This window comes from Podarcis pityusensis (genome assembly GCF_964106645.2).
Source record: "Podarcis pityusensis genome assembly, chromosome: 16".
NCBI classification, from domain to species: Eukaryota; Metazoa; Chordata; class Lepidosauria; order Squamata; family Lacertidae; genus Podarcis; species Podarcis pityusensis.
The window spans coordinates 13,900,676-13,922,231 of record NC_138041.1 but is presented as its reverse complement, the minus strand read 5'-3'; the positions used below and the strand labels follow the sequence as shown (position 1 = coordinate 13,922,231).

The following is a 21,556-nucleotide window of genomic DNA, read 5'->3' as shown; positions in this document are numbered from 1 at the left end:
CTATCCATTCTTAAGGAAATCAGCCCTGAGTGCTCACTGGAAGGACAGATCGTGAAGCTGAGGCTCCAATACTTTGGCCACCTCATGAGAAGAGAAACTCCCTGGAAAAGACCCTGATGTTGGGAAAGATGGAGGGCACAAGGAGAAGGGGACGGCAGAGGACAAGATGGTTGGACAGTGTTCTCGAAGCTATGAACATGAGTTTGACCAAACTGCGGGAGGCAGTGGAAAACAGGAGTGCCTGGCGTGCTCTGGTCCATGGGGTCACAAAGAGTCAGACACGACTAAACAACTAAACAACAACAGTGGCAGATTTAGACCGGACCATCCACACAGCGTTCAGCTTTGAGAATCGTTCTGCAATGTAAGCTGATTGTCACTGTATTATTGTTGTCTGAAGGGCCCCTCTTGCACTAAAACAGTGCAAAGCAGAACGAAAAAGTCAACGACGCTCCAGAATATTTGTACGAAATGCTGCAAGTTTTTCAGCAGGAGATAATGAGATATGCACCAATCGCAAATGAAGCCACCCTGAACCTTTTGAACAGATGCAAACAGTATCGAAAGGGGGGATTGCTTATAACCATCCCGATACCACCCTGAGCACAAACAGTTGTGTATGCACAATAAAAAAGGGTTGTCTGGAGGAGGCTTAGAGTTCTGCCAATTTGCTATCCTGAATTTCCAGGAGAGAAACCTAGAAATTCAAACGCAATCCTCGAGGAAAAAAGCCAGAATGGCAGGGAGGCAGCAGCAAAGATGAAAGCTGATTAATTTGCACGTCCGAATTAAGAGGCAGGAAAGGCCTTGTGGGGAGGGGGAGAGAAGAGAGACTGGACTGGAGAAAGAAATCTTTCAAATTCCTGAATGCCAGTTGCCACATTTCAGAGTACCCAGGCAGAAGGAGCTTAGAATTTTTGTTTTTCAAATCTTTGGGTGCAGTCCCCAGGCACAGCTACTTGGGAGTACATTCTCCGTCAGCCTCAGCCAGGCTTGTTTCTTTGAGACCACTTATTATCTACAGTGGGTCCGAAAGACCTGCAAGGCCTGCGTTCAAATCCTGCCTCTGCCAGGGGCTTTGTGCAAGTCACCCACCCTCTCTCAGCCTCAACTCCTGGAAAATGGGGACGCAGTGTCCTTGTGAGTCCCAAATAAAGCAAGGGCTTTTAAAAAGCAGCTAGCAAGTTTGAAAAAATCATTATTGCTAGCATTATTAATAGCCACCGCTGCAACCATCCAGCTAGTCTGCCTTTTAGGCGGCAGCTGGACTTGCCCATTCAGGTGGAAACAAGGAGGACTGGCTACCTGCCTAGTCCCAAGAAGTATCCATTACCTGCCGTCCACCGGCTCCTCCGTGCCAGGTTACCTGGGCTCAGATTACTGCCAATGATTACACAGGACAAGGTTCCAGCAAAGGTGACCTGGTTTTAGAATGCGCTGCAAAAGCCCGTTCACAGTCGCCGCCCCGGGCCTCTCAGAGAGGCCGGAGGAAGGTGACAGCAAATCGGGAGGGCCCAATGCCCAGAGATCGCCTCTAACCACTGCATACCACTCCTCTTCTACACTGGAACATAAAGGCTACAGCAGGAGTGAGGAACCCTGATTATTGACAGGCTGATGGGAGACAGAGTCCAGCCAAGTTTGTAGAGCTACAGGTTCCCCCACCCCTGAACTACAGGAATGCTTCTGAACTGCAGTTAATAGCTATTACTCCACTCCTCCCTTCCAGATAGTAGAGTCCGTCACCACCTGCCGGAGGTGGATTGCAAATGAGACACATATCCCACCCCACTGCTTTAAGAAACTTGTCAGAACTCATTTTCCTCCCACGGCCTCAAAGAGACCCAGGTGTCCTGGCCCCCAGGCCCATGTCCTTGCCAAAAACTTACCGGACCCTCATTCTCCTCCCAAGGTCTTTTGGAACCCAGATATCTGACTTAGAAGAGCTACATGAAAGGTCCCACCATCTCCCCCTGTAGGGATCAGACATTTGCCTACAGGGAAATCTCTAACCGGTTTGCATATATCCTAACAGAAAGGGAATTGTTATGACAACTGCTATGCACATTACTCATACAAAACCAAAGAATACTACTGAAAATTTAATAATAATAACTCCGCATTTTAAGTGACATGACCAAGCAACAAAATACATCCTTAAAAGACGTCTTTTTAATTGTGCATTTATGAGCATTTGTGCTCATGATGGTATTAGGGCACTTTCAGTACGGTTTTGCACGTGCCAAAGTTTGGGGTAAACATGCTTGATTTTCAGTTGGTTTATGCATGTCCAATTGCTTCCTGCTGAAATCCTGTAACATTTTATATTACAGTGGTACCTCGGGTTACAGACGCTTCAGGTTACAGACTCCGCCAACCCAGAAATAGTACCTCGGGTTAAGAACTTTGCTTCAGGATGAGAACAGAAATCGTGGTGCGGTGGCACGGTGGCAGTGGGAGGCCCCATTAGCTAAAATGGTACCTCAGGTTAAGAACAGTTTCAGGTTAAGAACGGACCTCCAGAACTAATTAAGTTCTTAACTCGAGGTACCACTGTATAGATGTTCCTGTTTATTTCTTTGTCCCTCTTTTTGCGATATAGGGCAAGGGGGGCCCCTCCAGGAGGCAATGGTGTAATAGCCTTGAGTAAGCATTACAGAGGGACGGACGCGGGTGGCGCTGTGGTCTAAACCACTGAGCTTCTTGGGCTTGCCGATCAGAAGGTCGATGGTTTGAATCCCCGCAACGGGGTGAGCTCCTGTTGCTCGGTCCCAGCTCCTGCCAACCTAGCAGTTTGAAAGCAAGTCAAAGTGCAAGTAGATAAATAGGTACCACTCTGGCGGGAAGGTAAATGGTGTTTCCCTGTGCTGCTCTAGTTTCACTAGAAGCGGCTCAGTCATGCTGGCCACATGACCCGGAAAAACTGTCTGCGGACAAACGTCAACTCCCTTGGCCAGTAAAGCGAGATGTGCGCTGCAACCCCAAAGTCGTTCGTGACTGGACTTAATTGTCAGGGGTCCTTTACTTTTTTAAGCATCACAGAACCACTAATGCGGTGGAATTGCGTGTGGGTGGTCCAGTTAGAAATCCACCAATGATGCACTATTCCAGGGGTCAGCAAACTTTTTCAGCAAGGTGCCAATCCACTGTCCCTCAGACCTTGTGGGGGGCCGGACTATATTGGGGGGGGGGAATGAACGAATTCCTATGCCCCACAAATAACCCAGAGATGCATTTTAAAAAGGACACATTTTACTCATGTAAAAACACGCAGCTTCCCGGACCATCTGTGGGCCAGATTTAGAAGGTGATTGGGCTGGATCCGGCCCCCAGGCCTTAGTTTGCCTACCCATGCACTATTACTTCATCAGTGACATGTTGCGGACGACACCCTCCAAAGACGACAACCCCCAATCGGGAGGGCCCCCAAAACACAGCATCAAAATACAGTAGGGTTTGCACCCTAAGCCCAACTATGACCGGCTCGATGATTTGGCTAAGCAGGTTTCCCTAACCCAGGCTCATGGGGTGGTGGTTTTGTTTTCTGCTCCAGACAAACCATGAGCTGCAACCAAGGTTTGCTGTACGCCTGGAAGGGAGGAGACCAAGAGGAGATATGATAGGGACCCCTGACCATTAGGTCCAGTCGTGACCGACTCTGGGGTTGTGGCGCTCATCTCGCTTTATTGGCTGAGGGAGCCGGCGTACAGCTTCCGGGTCATGTGGCCAGCATGACGAAGCCGCTTCTGGCGAACCAGAGCAGCGCACGGAAATGCCATTTACCTTCCTGCCGGAGCGGTACCTATTTATCTACTTGCACTTGATGTGCTTTCGAACTGCTAGGTTGGCAGGAGCAGGGACTGAGCAACAGGAGCTCACCCCGTCGCAGGGATTCGAACTGCTGACCTTCTGATCAACAAGTCCTAGGTTCTGAGGTTTGATATGATAGCCTTCTTCAAATATCTCAAGGGCTGTCACATGGAAGAGGGAGCAAGCTTGTTTCCTCCTGCTCCGGAGTGTAGGGCTTGAACCAATGGCTTCAAGTTACAAGAAAGGAGATTCTGAGTAAGAGCTGTTCAATATTCAATACTTCTTTCACTTGGCTGTGAATCCTGGAGGACTTGCTCCCTGCCGTGATGGAGCTACAGAAACAGAGGCTGCTGAAGAGGTCAGAGACCCAGGTCACTGAGTCTGGGCTTCCACAGCCACCAGCTACCATGAACTACCATTGGCAGGACTGGCAACAACAGCAGCAGATATGTTCTATGCTTACGATAATGTTTTATTCTCTTGCTAATTATGCTGTTTTAAATGTGCATGTTATATTTGTTTTCTCTTCAAAGGTTTAAGAGCTCCCCCCCCCATTAACTTTGCTGCGATGAATGTGCATTCTGTAGCTGACCTCCATTACAACGCTTTCTTTTGAAACCTTTAAGACAATATTCTAGCTTCCTGTTAATTATGTTGCTTTGAATGTTGACTTCACATTTGACTTTCTTCAGTCATGTTTCATTCTGGATTGTTTCATTTGATGTTTCAATGTCAGCTGTAAATTGCTTTGAGCTCTCCCTCCCCCTTAAAAATATAAAATGTAGGGCAGGCAGAAATCCCACAGGTACAGCTTTGCCTGTCAGATCTTCTTCCTGCCAGCAAAATGCTGCAACCCGTCCAGTTGCTGTTGAAACAATGTTGACCCCTGCCAAGGAAACAGGACCTATCCTACGTGATTGTGAGTCTGTGGCATTGCAATTTTCCAAAACGAAGACAATCCCCCCTCCAACCCCCTGGGAACAGAGAGGATTTGGGATGTCGACAGAGCACTGAGATTTTGCTTTACCCTTTCCTTCTTCTGCATGCTCTCAGCTCTTGGGAACAAGAATGAATTATCTATCTTTAGAACCCGCTTTGCCCCCTTGAACCGCTTCTCACAGGAAATGAATATATATATATATATATATATATATATATATATATGAATGATGCAACATTCTTATTGTTTCCAGCATGGGTGAGACATCTTCCCCAACTGCTGGCCACAGGGAGGCATAATTGCCTTCATTCTATAGCGACTGTTTTTTGCTTACTTCATTCAAACAACATGCATGGATCCCCGCAAGCCACAATTAAGAGGGCGGCAATGAAGACCTGACCTTCTCGTAGCAGGGAAAGGAAAGGTTTCAGAGCTCAGGGTGACTTGGGAGCCCTTTCTCCAGCAAGAAGGCGGAAAAGCACTCTTGGCATGGTCAGGGGCACTCCTTTAACCAGAACTTAAGACTGAAGCACTGGGGCGGTGGGGGAGGGGACGGACAGATTCCAGAGCCACTCTCTGGGGCACATAATAATACTATCTCTTTAGGCTCATCCAGGCTTTGTATGGCTGTTGCGTTTGCTTCAGGGAACACCATAAAAAGTAGGATCCCAGAGGGCTGCAGTCAGGTACAGCTCTCTCTCTCCCCCCCCAACACATGTGCCGTCCTGCACCCCTGCATGTTTGTCCTTCGTTCTCACTCTATCCCTCTCAATCTGTTCTCCCATAGCAAATGTCAGGCCAGCTGGGTCAATACCCAGCGGAAGATGTGAAATCTTGCTATGTTTTCCATCGGTGGCAAGGAAACCTCTGGCCTAGCTGAGTTGGGCTCCCCTCCACCTCAAATGCCACCTTAGGGCTCATTGAGGTCCATCCTTGTCCTGAGGGGAGGAGAGAACTGGCTTTCAGAAAGCCCCACCCCACCCCACCCATTGCAACTTTGCCATATTATGATAGGGGAAACCTGTGGCCACCCAGATGTTGCCACAGTACAACTCCCATCATCCCTGGTGTTATGTACTGAAGTTCTCACCCTGGGCCAGCAGGGGGATACTGTAGATAGTTTTCACTCAGGTCCACATATGCAAATAAAGGATTGAAAGTGACGTTCAGTGATTGGATAGTTACAGAAAGTGGTTACTGTTGCGTTCTAGTGGAGCTCTATATAAGCAGGCTGGCTGAACCCTTCAGTTCAGTTCTGTTCTGGCCTGTGAATAAACAAGAGCTGTTTGAAGAATCGCTGTGTCGTCTGATATGTTCACCCACAACTTAACACCTGAGCATTAGCCAGGCTGACGTAGGAATGGCAAGAGGGAGAGAACTGTCCAAAGAAGGCCATGGAGAGAACCTAAGAAGATTAAGCAGAGCGCAGCTGCTGAATCAGGCCAATGGCCCATCACAGTCTTCTCACGGTGGCCAACAAGATGCCTCAAGGCAGGTCCCAAATGCAAGAGACCTTTCCTCCCCACTTGTGATGCCCAGCAACCGATATAAAGAAACCAGAGAGCGAAGGAACAGGTCTCCCTGTTCACTTTTGGATCTGGCCTTTCCCACCACCAGCATGCGGCCCCCAAGACATTATTACACTCAAGGCAATGCCAACTTGGTGCCCTCCAGCTGCTTTGGACTAAAACTCTGGAGGGGCAACAGGGTGGCGATGGCCGCTCAATGTAATGGGCCGCTCAAACAGAAACAGACCCCTGATCAGTGTTCAAAACTCCGATATCTAAGATAGTTGCCAAATGACTCCTTAAACCAAGGTTGCAATCACAAAAACCAACTAGGTTTATCCAACCCATCTTACATAAGTTTCCTGGGCGTTCAGAACAACACAACATCTCCCTATTACAACAGGACGAGAGCCCAGAAGTCATATATGTAGTCGCCAGATTTTGCGCTGCCATGATAGATACTCGACAAAGAATGGTCTATGCTACAATTCAATCCTAAACTGAAGGCCCATATTGTTAGATCCGCACTTCTGAAACCCACCCCATATAGCTGTGTTCACCGATCTTTTAATTTTTCTTCTAAATTTTTACTCACCCATTATCTATGCTTAATTAAGTATTCTATGTATATGTTTAAATCTACGTTTGGTTCTTGCTCCTATTTAATTAATACTGTTATACTATTTATTTAGATGTTTTGCTTATGCTGGTCTATGACTGTAATAAACTACTTGAACTTGAACTCAAAAACGGAATGTCTAGTTGCCATTCTGGGGCAAGGGGGCTCTAAAGCCTTATTTTTCAAATGATGGACTGACTGTGATTGATTCTCATTTAAAAATCTGGCTAGTTCAGAGGACAGCCTTGAGCCTCAGTTAAGAACTTTGAGAACTTAAAGAAGAAAAGTCCCTTGATCCAAGGACAGTCCACATATATATTGGCCTAATCCGACCTCTTTTTCTTAATGGCGACTGCTCCTGCTCTGGCTGCACAGAAAAAGCATTTGGGTTCCCGAAATTCATTCCGATTGTGCAGATAAAATATAACTGATAGAATTCTACAGGATTGGGTACTAGTGTGTGAAAACAGTCTAGATCCAATAACCCCCAGGTGGCAAAGACGTCAGGTGCCATCCTGGTGCCCAGGCATCATCACTTGGTTGCGAGTGGCCGAAAGCCAGGTGCAAAATGCGCCTGGCTAATTTCGAACACTGCCCCTGATCCATCGCGTTCCCCTGCTAATAGTAGGTGACCCAAAGCTAGAATGGTTTGAAGACCTCCGGAGAAGAGGAGCCCACCTGCCCTCCTAGCTTTCTAGGCCATCGGTTCCACTGGCAATGGACATTTCTCCTGGAACACAAGATGCAGACCTACCCTTTGGACCAACATCAAGGAACATGCCTTTCTCAACATTGATGGGGCAGCCCTTTGGGTATCTGAGGAGGGCTATCCTGTACCCCTCTCTGCCTTCCGTTCAGCATGCTGAACACACCCGGCTCCTTCACACCTCCCTCAAGGGAAGGTCTTTCCATACCCATCTCCACATTCACTGCCCTCCTCTGAACCGGGTCCAATTTGTCTACGTTCTTTGGAAAGTGCAACACCACAACCTGCCACAGTTTGGCCCTTTGTTCCCTTTATGTTTTGCTTCCGTTGGTTCCGCTGTGGCTTCCTTTGTTTTGCCCTTCTCCCCAAAAGACAACAATTATTATTTCTAAAAGAAAATAATAATGCTTGATCGCTCCCCTCCCCACCTCCAAGCACAGTCAGAGACGCAAAAGAGAGAAGGGCTGAACAACTGAGGAGGTGCATAGCCAGGGAGAACTCTGCCAAAATTCTCAGGCTGGGAAGAGGGGAGGGGGCCGAAGAGGTATTTTGCATGCAAAGGAGTCAGTGGCAGTGCTGTTGGCTCCAGCTCAACCCCAAATCTGAAGATGACTTCCTGACTAGGCCTTTAAATATACCTGTCATTGTGTTTCTGGCATTTTGAAGTGCTAATTAAAGGTGCTGGACTCCTGCAGAACATCCATTAAGCTGAAGGAATCGGTTGTCTTTAAAAAAAAAGAAAGGAAGAAAAAAGTTTGATAGCAGGGATGAAAATACAGTGGTACCTCGGGTTACATACGCTTCAGGTTACAGACTCTTCTAACCCAGAAATAGTGCTTCAGGTTAAGAACTTTGCTTCAGGATAAGAACAGAAATCGGGCTCCGGCGGCACGGCAGCAGCAGGAGGCCCCATTAGCTAAAGTGGTGCTTCAGGTTAAGAACAGTTTCAGGTTAAGAACAGACTTCCGGAACGAATTAAGTACTTAACCCGAGGTACCACTGTAAACTGCAAAAAATAAAAAGTGCTCCCCTCTTAAAAGACACCCCCAGGAAAGTAATCAGGCTGGGGCACCGCACAGGGCCTTCTTGAGGTTGGTGCCTTAATCGTTTAACTAACAATGCCATGTACACCCACCTCAAACACACGAAAGCCTGACTCCACTGCCGAGGGTGTTATTTATATCTCAGCCATGGAATGGAATGAAAGGAAGGAAAAATCACGAAGGAAGAGTATACACGAGTAGCCAACCGTTGCAGGAAGGTCAGGCAGGCCAAAACTCAGAATAAGCTCCGGCTTGCCAGAGAGGTTAAAAATGATAATAAAGGTTTCTTTGGCTATGTTCGAAGCAAGAAGAACAAGCAAGTCCCTTGCATGGAGAAATGCTATTGGGTGACAGAGAGAATGCGGAACTGCTCAACACCTACTATGCCTCTGTCTTCACCCAAAAGGAAAGCAATCCCCAGCCTGGAGATAATAGAATAAATAATGCAAAGAGGAAACTGCAACACAAGATGGGAAAATAAGTGGCAAGGGAACTTTAAATGAATTCAAATCTCCAGGGCCTGATGAGCTGCACCCCAGGGTACTAAAGGAGCTTGAGGATGTAATCTCAGAGCCTCTGTCTCTAATCTTTGAGAATTCTTTGAGAACAGGTGAGGTCCCTGTAGACTGTAGGCAGGCAAATGTTCTTCCCATCTTCAAAAAGGGGTGAGAAGAAGACCTAGGTAGCTACCAACTGGTGAGCTTGACATTGATACCAGGAGAGGTCCTAGAACAGATAATTCAACAGTCGATCTGTGAGCGCTTAGAAAAGGATGCTGTGATTACTAAGACCCAGCATGGGTTTCTCAAAAACAAGTCATGCCAGACAAATCTGATTTCGTCTTTTCATAGAGTTACAAGCTTGGTGGATCAGGGGAATGCTGTGGACATAGTGCATCTTGATTTCAGTAAGGCTTTTTACAAAGTCCCCCGTTATATTCTTGCAGAGAAGCTAGTAAAATGTGGGTTGCATGAGGTAACTGTTAGGTGGATTTGTAGCTGGTTGACTGACCAAGCCCAAAAAATGCTCACTAACAGTTCCTCGCTATCCTGGGAAAAAGGGACAACTTGAGTGCCAAAGGATTCTGTCCTGAGCCTGTTGTTGTTCCACATCTTTGTAAATGACCTTTGAGGAAGTTATTGAAGGAACACTAATCAAATTTGCAAAAGACACCAAATGGAGAGGGGTAGCCAATGCCACTGAAGACAGAATTGGGATTCAAGATGACCTTAACAGATTGGAGAACTGGGCCAAAACATTTCAATAGGGACAAATGTAAGGTTTTACACTTAGGCAGGAATAACCAGATGCACAAACATAAGATGGGGACACCTGGCTTGCCAGTAGTACATGTGGAAAGGATCTGGGGGTCTTAGTAGGTCACATGATTAACATGAGTCAACAGTGTGATGCAGCAGCAAAAACAGCTAATGCTATCCTAGGCTGCATCAAAAGAAATATAGTGTCCCAGTCAAGGGGGGTAATAGTCTTGCTCTGTTCTGCCTTGGTCAAACCACAGCTGGAATACTGCGTCCACTTCTAGGCACCACAATTTAAGAAGGATGTTGACAAGCTGGATGTGTGCAGAGGAGGGCGAGCAAGATGATCAAGGGTCTGGAAACTAAGCCTTATAAGGAACAGTTGGAGGAATTGGGTATGTTTAGCCTGCCAAAGAGGAGACTGAGAGGAGATATGATAGACTATTGCCATGTTCAGATTCAACCACATACCAGAAAATTCAGGTTGCATAATTATAGCTACCTAGGCGGTCCTGCACAACAAACCCACTTCCCCCAAAAAATCAGGCTTTTTGTGATAAGGAAAGTAACAGAACACACACACCAAAAAGTGTGGGTTAATATTTGCTTTGATGCAATGTCATCTAACCTCTCTGCAAACAAATCAGGACGAATGCTCAACAAATACATCACTTGGGAGTGCCCAGTGTTAAACCTTTTTAGAGCATTTGCACCAACTTCTTTGCAGAGAGGTTAAATGACAATAAACATCCATCCTGAATGAATTCTAAATTGCTTGCGGGGTGTTTATATGTCTTCCTATTAAGCTATTGTTCATCCTGCGCTTTTCCTAACTGCTCATTTTTTCTTGAAGTGGATTTGTTGAACTAGGGCAAACCTAAATTTCTACTACACACCTGATCCCCCCTGCAAAATACAGAGTCTGGAGGAGCCCTGAAAGTCTTGCATGAAAAAAACCGCAGGTTGTATCCAATGTTAATCCTGCTCAGAGTAGACACATTGAAATCAATGAGCATTATTAAATTAGGTCCATTATTTTCAATAGGGCTGCTCTGAGTACAACTAAGCTGAATTCAGCGCAAGAGCTCTTTCACACTAGAGGATGTGTGCTGTACCAAGAAGGCACTAGGTTCAATCTGCAACATCTCCAGTTAAGGGGATCAGGTAGCAGATGATGGGAAGGACCTTTCTCTGTCTGAGATCCCAAAGAGCCGCTGGGAGCAGACAACTTCTCTCCTATGTTCCTACGAATCCAAACTTGAGTCTCTCAGCTGAAGAATACCAGTAAAACCCACAAGAAAGTAGGGTTGCCAACTGTTTCTTCCTGTCAAGACCCCCATGAATTTCACATCTGTGTGACAGGCAGAAACTCATAGGTATAGCTTTCATCTGTTTTATGCCCATGCCAGCAAGATGTGGCAGCACCCATTGAATTATTGCCTGCTCTGCGGTTGTTAAAGGATACAGGGCCACAGCAAAAACAAGAGACACCTGTCCTGTATGGTTTCAAGTCTGTACCACTGCCTGTTCTAAAGAAAAGTATAATCTCTGGTCAGAGAAGACAAAGCTGGCAGATCATGGATGCACACAGAGCGTAGAAGATACTTTGTACTTTCCTAGGTTGAAACACAAATCAAAAACTAAGAATGCTGTGAAGGCATGGTTTCAACAGTGAACAGGGTGATCTGAAGGCCAGTGTTGCTAATTGGATTACTAGCCAGATAAGCCTTGTTGAAGGCATTAAATTCTGTCTCCATGCCCAGTCCCCCAAAGGACATAAATCCTATCATTCGCCTGGCCATTCCAGAACCTACCACAGGCTGCATCTGGGCTTGATACAACAGAACAGTCTTTGCCAACTGGATGTTTTGCACCACAACTCCCACCAGCCCCAACCATTGCACTGAATGGCCACAACTGACTGCAGTCCACTGATTTCAAAGAGTCTGCTCTCTGAGTAGGGCTGAAGTTGACCACAACCCAATCTCTTTCTAGGATCCCTTCCTCCAGACATCCCCACATTTGGAAACAGGTGCTGCGTCTAAGGCATGCATCAGATTAAGCCTTGGGCAGGCTGCTCATCTGCAATGTCAATTTATACTCCCCAAGGCAGATGGAGGAGGCGGGAAGGGTGTTAAAAACCCTAAAATTCCAGGAAAGAATGGGCTAAGTGCAGGTGTGGCCTGCAGGGGATAGTTCGCAGCTCAATGAAAGGTCCCGGATTCAAGACGGCCTGCTGCTTGAAACTTTGGAGAGCTGCTGCCAGTAGACAAGACTGAGATAGATGGTTGGTCTGACTCAGCAGAAGGCAGCTTCCTATGTCCCAGTATCAGGCAAGTCCAAGCCACATCAGAAAAACCTGCCCACAACATAGTAAAGTTAGAATCCAAGCATCCAAGGGGAATCAGTAGCTACACAAGCCAGTTGGGGAAACCTGGAAGAATTCAGGTGGCAGGGGCGCCACCTGAGCATCAAAAGACTTGGCATCATCACACACAAGACTTACCCACACTGGAGGAATGGCAGATGAAATTGATGGACTATATGGAATTGGCGGAAATGACTGGCAGAATCCGTGACCAGGGAGAAGAGTCGGTGGAAGAAGATTGGAAGAAATTTAAAGACTATTTACAGAAATATTGCAAAATTAATGAATGTTAGAATGATGTTGGATTGAAGTTAAGTGGTTTCTAGCTGTATAGGTACAAAAGAATATGGAAAAATTGGTTTTTAATATGTAAAAATTTAATGTTATAATATATCAAGATTAAAGATTAGGATTAAAAAGGAGGGAAAGGAATTGTTGGATTAACAAATTGAATTGGAATACAAAAGAGGGAGGTATGAGGAGGTCCGGGAAACAAGTAAATGTAAAAGAAGTGATGAAAAGATGGAATTGTTTTTAACTGTTTTTTCTTTTTTCTACTTTGTATTTTTCCTTTTTATTGTTAATTTTTTTTTTATCAATGTGATTTTTCTTCTTTTGAAACTTTAATAAATATTATTTAAAAAAAAAAAGACTTGGCATCATCACACACAACAAGGAAGCACTTCCCAGTCAGCCTGAAATAATAATCCAGCCACTAGAAATATTAATCCGGCTGCGGGGAATATTAATCTGCCTCTGGCAAAGAGGAGCAACTGACCCAAATGAAGTCCCTTTTGCCTGTGGGATTATGTGGTGCAATTGGGGTGGGGTGGGGAATAAAGGATAAAGCTTGTGAATGTGAAGGCACAGGAAGTTCCTGCCTTATACTGATATAATGATAGGGGCACAGGAAGCTGCCCTAGATAGTCCGATGCTTGGTCCATCTAGGTCAGTACTGTCTCTACACCAACTGGAAGTAGGTCTCCAGGTTTCCAGGCAGGAGTCTCTCCCAGCCCAACTCAAAGATGCTAGGGATTGAATTTGGGGCCTCCAACGTGCAAATCATGCACGCTCCTTTTCCTAAAAGCAAACTGAAGATTCCAGTCCTCATTGTTCTTCACAAAGGGCTAATTTAACTAGGAACCTAAGAGGCTGCCATATACTGAGTCAGGCCATTGTGTTTTCCCATCACCTTCCTTACTGCAAAAGTTCTATGGGAGGTGGACTAACAGCACCTCAATTGCACAACCTGAACTGGGCAGAATATCCAGAACAGCGACTGTATTAACACACCTTGGTATTCAGTGATATAGTGCCCATGGGCACGTATGTGCCCATGCATACACACACAAACACACACAGAGGCAGTTTAGAAAGCATTTCTTAATGTTTCACTTGAATCCACCTTTTCACAGGATTTGAGATGCTTTGTGTTTCCTATAGAATGGTCAGAGGTGATGGGGGCTGGGAGTCCAGCTAAATCTGGAGGGCCACTGGTTCCCTTCATAGGTATATATAAATTTTAAAAAACGACCACCAACAATTAACAAAATGGAACAATTGTAGTGTTACTTATAGACAAGTATACGAAAGGAAAGAAGTAAGTCAGAGCTAGCACAGCAAGAGGAAATCTCTCATCCATCAGGAAATGCAGCTGAGACCAGAGAGGCACTTCAAAACTGGACAGCAGGTGGACAGAGGGCTTTATCCCTTGTATTAACAGGAGTAACACACTGAAACCAAAGGCCTGGGAATCTCTAAGGCTGAATTTCTCCCCTAGATTCCCCCCCCCCCCACACACCCGCTCCCATTGCTAGGCTGGATTTCTCTTGAGAAGCCCCTGCATACTCATGATTTGACACAGAGGTTTCTCAGATTTCTCCAGTGTGGTACAGCCACCTCCATTCTGGCAGCTACAAGCAATTTATGTCTCTGATCGTTCTATGCCAAAGAGTTATTAACTCCAACTCTGAAACGCCCACCCTTTTAAATAACAAAGTACCGTATTTTTCGCTCTATAACACACACCCGACCATAACACGCACATAGTTTTTAGAGGAGGAAAATCCGTAGGCATGCCACCCGTAGGCATTTCCTCTATAACACGCACAGACATTTTCCCTTACTTTCTAGGAGGAAAAAAGTGAGTGTTATGGTGCAAAAAATATGGTAAATGCAATGGCATTCAGTGTCCTGACTCCTACAGCAAATTTAAGAGGATGTATCCGGTGTGAGGATGTATCGGGTGCACAGACTGGGAATGGGGGTAGTCAGCTAATACTCCCTCCCTCCCTCCCTCCCTCCCCAGGAGTCAGCCGTGACTTATCTGGGTTCACAGTTTTGGGTTCTTTTCCACCCACCACACTAAGGGTAGTGATGTTACCATTTGCACACACAAAAACCACCAATTCACTTGGGCCCATGCATCCGAATCCCGCCCCCCCGACCAGCCTCACTGCAGCTCCCATCCAGTTCAATGAGGCATGTGCGGGAAGCTCGTTCCTCGGGTGGATCGGGCCCTACAGAGCAGGTTCCCCCCCCCCGCGTCTCCCCCTCCGCCATCCTTCCTGGTCCACCCCAAATCCACCAACTCACCTCTGCCTCTGGGGCGACAGGGAAGCCTCTGCGCAGGTTTGTGCGTTGAGAAACAGAATCCTAAAAATGTGTCCCCTCCCCCGAACCGCCTCTCAATCCCAGGGAATTCGATTCACAAATCTCTCGCTCCTAACTTATTTTGCAACCGTTGTTACCCTTCCAAACAGCTTTACAGCTAGGAAGCAATCAGGCTAAAATAGTTTTGTTTTTTTAAATGTAAAAACCAAATTAAGCAAATGAAATCCACAGCGCCCATCTCAAGCATGCTTACTCGAGAGCAAGTCACCTTCCTCTCCAAAGGACCAGATGGCATTTGAAGTATTTGGCTATTTTTTCTAGAGAGGAAGGAGAGGTCCTCCTTTCTGTCCCCTTCTCTCCCCCCCCCCCCCAACTCCCTGGAGCTTTCCCCTCGGAGGGAAAGATTCTCACACCACCTTGGCTTTCTGCCCGGGTCACCCTGTTCTCACGTTGAGCCACGCCAATGGAAACGCATTGGGATGCGTGCAGAAAGAAAGGAGGAGAGCGCCATGCCCTCGACCCCCCCCCCAATAGGAACAACGCCAAAAAGGAGGAGGGGTAAGGAGAAGGGAAAAAGGAAAATCCTTGCATCAAGAAAAGACCCTATGCAATGGCTGGCTAGAGGAGAAAAAAGGGTTCCGGGACAGCGGGGGGCCGGATATAGTGCCCCCCTCCCCACGGAAAAGCCAGCTTTTCCACCAGCCCCCGACTGGAGGACACCCCCCCCCCCGTTCCCGACGCACCTGTCCCCCTCCCGGCGCCCGCGTCGCCGCGGCTCCCGCTCCGGCGCTCCGCCTTGGGGAATGCCTCGGGGGGGCTCGTCCCCCAGCGCCGCATCGCCCGGCCCGGAGCAGCGGCCAAGCCAGCAGCAGCAGCAGCAGCAGCAGCAGCCCTTCCTGGGAGCCGGGCAGAGGGCGCGTTGCGCGCAGCCTACGAGCCGGCGGCGTCCCGGCGCAGCGCCATGATGCGTCTTGGGGAGGCGGAGGACGGGCGCTCGCTCCCCCGACGGCGGCGGCGGCGGAGGCGCGGGGAGAGGAGGACGCGGCGGCAGCAGACCAGCCAGAAGGCGCGTGCGGGCGATGCGGCGCTATACAGTATACACACACACATACACACACCCTGGCACGTGTCGCCGGGTGGAGTGTGTGGATGGGGGGGGGGTCGGTTTCCCTAGGCGAAGATCCTGCACGTGCGCGCGCTCCGCGAAGGCGCGTGTTGCGCTTGGCACGCGTGGACGTGCCTGCTGCTGCGCCGCGGGTTGTATCCAACCGAGTTGTGCTCGCAGCAGAGCCGTTGGGATGGCTGGACCGAGGTGAGTCGATGGGTGTCTACTCGGGAGTTTGACTAACCTGGGCTACAACCCAGGGTTACGTCTTACGTGTGAATGGCGCCCCCCCCCCCCGGCAGTCGCTTGGCCTTTGCTGGGCGTTATGTTCAGCGCGCGCGCGCTTCTGCGCCTTTTCCTCTTTGTGTGGACACGTGAGGGCGTGCATGATTCCCCATCTTCAGAGGAAGAGCTCGGCTCACCGGTGCCCAGTTCGGTCTCCTCCATTCCATTTCGCCCGGCGTCTGGTTCCAGTGCCGAAATGGGAGAAGCCAAGGCAAGGCAAGGCAAGAGGGCTTCACTCGGTCGCTCTACTTCTGTTGATGCATCCTAAAAGAGCATTAGCTTTTTTTGCTGCTGCATCACACTGTTGACTCGTGTCCAGCTCGTGGGCTACATTTCTCTGGCATCCCCACTGAAAAGGATCCAGAAGGCAGGCAATGGGGAAAGGCCTTTCTCTGCCTGGGACATGCTGGGTATAGGGCTGGGGCAGGGGGCTACCAGTCCCACCTTGGTTTGATGAAGCAGGACTTGTCTTACCCCCTTACTGAGAAGCAAAGTTCAGCTTACAAGCCTGTGCATACAACCTGAGAGCTAAACAGCATCATTTACCAGAACTCTGGTGCACTTTCCACATGGCATGAGCATCTTCAGGAGAGACACTCTTAGCCAGATGCTCCCAAGGTTCATCTTAAGGTAAAGGTAAAGGGATCCCTGACTATTAGGTCCAGTCATGGCCGACTCTGGGGTTGCGGCGCTCATCTTGCTTTATTGGCCAAGGGAGCCGGCGTACAGCTTCCGGGTCATGTGGCCAGCATGACTAAGCCGCTTCTGGCGAACCAGAGCAGCACACAGAAACGCCGTTTACCTTCCCGCCGGGGTGGTACCTATTTATCTACTTGCACTTTGATGTGCTTTTGAACAGCTAGGTTGGCAGGAGCTGGGACCGAGCAACAGGAGCTCATCCCGTTGCGGGGATTCGAACCGCTGACCTTCTGATTGGCAAGTCCTAGGCTCTGTGGTTTAACCCACAGCACCACCCGCGTCCCTAAGGTTCATCTTACAACTAAACCAGGGCCTTTAGTGTGCTGGTACCTGCCCTTTGGAATGCACCCCCAACACACATCAGGGTGCACCTTCAACCACTGGGGCAAGTGGGGCCTTGCCCCACCAACCTGTCTGTCCTCTGCCAGATTTCCAACCCCCCCCCACTTGCCTACCTTCTTACTTACAATCAGTTAGGGTGGCTCTGTCCTGCCATTAACTTTGGCTCTATCTACCGTTGGTCTTCCTGAATTTTGGCCCTGCTAATCCCAGCCAATGGGCACCAGCCGCTCCTGGTCTTGGCATTTAACAGCCTGTGGAAAACTCACCTGATCTCGCAGCAGGCTTTCCCAGAAGAATGATCTGGCTGTGTTGATGTATTTGTTACAAGTTATGTGTCTGAACGCACAGGTGTGCCCAGCACTCATGTGTATTCATACACACACCGCAAAGATATTTTGCTAGAGTGATGGGGTTTGTCCATTAGGAATATGTGTTTACTCTCACACTTAACCTTCTGCCCACAAAAAGTTCTTACACCAGAGGAATAAAGGAAGCTTGGTTTATTACATGTAATGAAGGTAAAAGGGTTATGTTCCAGGTAAGGCTGGGTGATATGTCGACATATTGTCCAAAACCAGTTTGAAGTCCATATTGTGATGTTGGTTTCATAGTTTCTGACCTGGCAATATATGGCGAATGATGATGTGTGCAAAAATCGCAATGTGGGGGGAAACCATGAAGCCATCCAGTGCCTCTACATAGCTCCATCCTTGTTTCATACATGGTGATATAGCCATATATTGCGATGTTTAGCTGGTGATATATCATGATTGAAAAGTAGATCTCAGCCAGGCGCAGTTCCAGGTTATTGCTCACATTGGCAGAGTGCGCATAAGCCTGCGCTGTTGTGCCCCCGTCTCATGTCCTGTTCTGGATCCGTGCATGGTCACACATTCATGAGTTGCCTGTATAAATGCTGCTTCATGCAGCAAAATTACAATTTGAGCAAGCAATGGATCCTTCAGTACAGGCACACTTTGATCCCTGATTATTCTCAAAATCCTACAGGGAATGAAAATTTTGCTGCAGAACTCAAGAAATGGAGGTGGGGCGGGGGGAGGAAGTGTATACCTGTCCTGAAGGAGAAGCAGGTATGGATTCCTTGATGCCACCAAGCAGAATTCTCCTCGGAGTTTTGAGAGCCATCTAACCTTTGAAAATCTAGGGCTTTTGTACCATTTTTGCCAATGCGTTCACATAGAGAAGGGAGGGGGCCTTTGAGATGACCAATTCCTATAATTCCAATAGCCCTGTGGTTCTGTTGAATTTATCCCAGAGTTTCCTGCCTTATCTCCACTTTCCCCATAATTCACAGTGAGTGATGACTAAACTGGCTGCCTTGTCTGCCTCCTGCCTCAAAGTTATCCCACCATTATCTTGACGGCCTCCATTCAAGTGTTAAGTCCATTTTAATGGTAGCTAGGTTAACATGTGCTGATCCTTATACAAACAAGGATGTCTCCTGGATGCCTTGCAGGACCTGTTCTTGAGATTAGACTCGTACCGGGGTCAAGACAGTTAATAATGGAGGGTCTCCTGTCATATGAATTTATGTCAAACTTTGTACTCATGCCGTGATCTACAGTAATAAACCAAAGTTCAAATTGACACACTGCCTATTCACATATTTGATTTGGATATCTTTTTATGGGTCTTGTACTTCATTTATGAATGTAATTTGACGACTGGTTTTCTACTGTTTACTGCCATTATTATTATTTTTCTTAATTCTTGGATGGGAAGCAAGCAGATAAGTTTCCTACAGTGCTGCAGCTCTTGCCACTGCAAGATTGTGCTCCTATACGATAGGGAGGAGGGTGGGCTTTCCTGCCCCCAGCAGTCCAGCTGCCCTTGCTGCCATCTCCTTTCAGCTTAAACCTGACTGCAGCTGCTCTGCTCCTCAAATCTCACATTTCCCTCCAAGCCCCCTTCCCTTTCCCTTCCCAGAGTGGCTAAGTGGAAATGCTTCTTGAAATGGTTGGAATTTGATATTTTTTAGGAATTTGTTACCGAAAGGCCAAGCCGTAAATGCACAGTGAAGAACACAGCTGCCAAAAGGCAAAGTACAATGGTACCTTGGGTTAAGAACTTAATTTTTTCTGGTGGTCCGTTCTTAACCTGAAACTGTTCTTAACCTGAGGTACCACTTTAGCTAATGGGGCCTCCCGCTGATGCCATGCCGCTGCCACACAATTTCTGTTCTCATCCTGAAGCAACGTTATTAACCCAAGGTACTATTTCTGGGTTAGCGGAGTCTGTAACTTGAAGCGTCTGTAACATGAAGCGTCTGTAACCCGAGGTACCACTGTAATACAAACCATCAGGCTCTTCCTGTGTTCCAGAGCAGAGGCTGGGGACAGCTTCTCCTCTGAGCCACAGCCAGTGGGACAATGGATATAAATTTCACCTATCTACTGTGGGCTGGTTTCTTCATCCACTCATGGTCCCCTCTCCACCCTCCATCCAGACAAGCAACAGGCATGATCAGAGAAACACCTGAAGTGCAAATCAGGACTGGTGAGGGTCTGGGAAGAGTTCTGAGGGCCAGGTGGAAAGACTTGGAGGGCCACATTCAGCCTCCAGCAGTGGCTTAGCATGGGCTGGGGCACAGGGGCAGTTGCCCCAGGTGCAAAATGTAAAGGGGTGCAAATATTTCCTTCACATCCCACCCCACTCTCTCCTGCCTGTGAAACTTTGCTAACAGTTCTGTGCTGGCTCCTCCTACCTGGGTGGCCAATTGATGGCCCTGCCTTTAAGGCTGGAGCACCCAATCAGACTTGGCTAGGATTGAACTGGCTCACTGGTGGCCAGAGCCAATAAAGACCCAACAGGATGCCCCCTCCCCAAGCTGTGCTGGGCAAGGCCAGGCAGGAGGACACTCCTAGTCCCAGATCCAGTGGGCAGCAGGGCAGGGGAGGGGGAGGAAGAGGAGAGGAGCTTCTGTTCTCAAAACTAGAGGGGGCATCTTAGAGTGGCTTGCATGCAGAGATAATAATGCCATGCCCATTCCTGCCTTGCCACTCTCTGCCTTCAAGGGGCTGGAGGTGATTGTGCTCCAGGTGGCTAAAGGCAAGGAGGCAGGAAGGAGAGGAGACCCAGTGGGAGTGGTTGGTGGGTGGGCTGCTCTTGCCTGTTCCACTCAGGGGGGTGACCTTCTCAGGAGCTCTCTGCCAAGGGGTCTTGGCAGGTCCCTAGATGGAGGTGCATGGCAAACCCAGGAGCCACCTTCGGGGCTGAATGGTGACTGAAGCTGCCACTACCACCACTTTTTAGGGGGTGCTATACTTGACTTGTCCTGGGCGCTTTCAACCCACGCTATGCCACTGGCCTTCAAGCCTAAGGTTTCCCTTCCCTGACCTACTGTAGGTGGTAGACAATTTGGCAGCTGGTTCTGTTTTCTTTCTCCTCCTCCCCTCAAGTTGAATGCCCCTCTGCTGGCATTTGTGCATTCACATAAAATAGTTATAGCTGGCCACATAAGATGGATGGGGATCCTATGGCCCCAGGGCAGTTGGACTTTGTCCCCATCTCTTCTGCCTGAAATTTTTAAACATAATTCCTTACAGCAGGTGTTCTGTTTGCAGACAACCCTGTTGTTCCTTCCATCTTCCTCTTTCACCAAATACTTTTTCGTTGTTAAAAGAAGGTTATTCCCTGACAGAGAGGAGGTGGAGGGGACACAAAGGGTTATATTGAGCTAAGCCCTGCTCAGAGTGGACCCAATGAAACCAATTGCCACAGATCAACCCTGCCAGTTATGGGGTGAGTCTGTGAGCTTCTTGGGATATTCGGGAGAGTCCTGGATGAGATGCAGAAGTGTCAGAAAAAGAAGAGGTTACCAATTAGGGCATTGATATATGTGTTTTTATTAGTCCTTTGTACCATGCTTTATCAAAGGGATGCAGGTGGCGCTGTGGGTTAAACCACAGAGCCTAGGACTTGCCGATCAGAAGGTCAGCGGTTCGAATCCCCGCAACAGGGTGACTGTTGCTCAGTCCCTGCTCCTATCAACCTAGCAGTTTGAAAGCACATCAAAAGTGCAAGTAAATAAGTAGGTACCACTCCGGCGGGAAGGTAAACGGCGTTTCCGTGTGCTGCTCTGGTTCACCAGAAGCAGCTTAGTCATGCTGGCCACATGACTCGGAAGCTGTACACCGGCTCCCTTGGCCAATAAAGCGAGATGAGCACCGCAACCCCAGAGTCGTAAGTAAAGGTAAAGGGACCTAATGGTTAGGGGTCCCTTTACCTTTACGTTTTTA

At 48.0% G+C, this 21,556-nt stretch overlaps 1 protein-coding gene across 1 annotated transcript in view; it reads right to left on the bottom strand.

The window, feature by feature from the left end:
- The window catches only part of GAL3ST3 (galactose-3-O-sulfotransferase 3), a 29,846-nt gene extending 14,010 nt beyond the window's left edge, over positions 1–15,836 (bottom strand). The window contains exon 1 of the mRNA XM_080985468.1: positions 15,610–15,836. The gene's annotated coding sequence lies outside the window, so the exon portion shown is untranslated. The remainder of the gene's footprint in view (positions 1–15,609) is intronic.
- Positions 15,837–21,556: the final 5,720 nt, after the last annotated feature.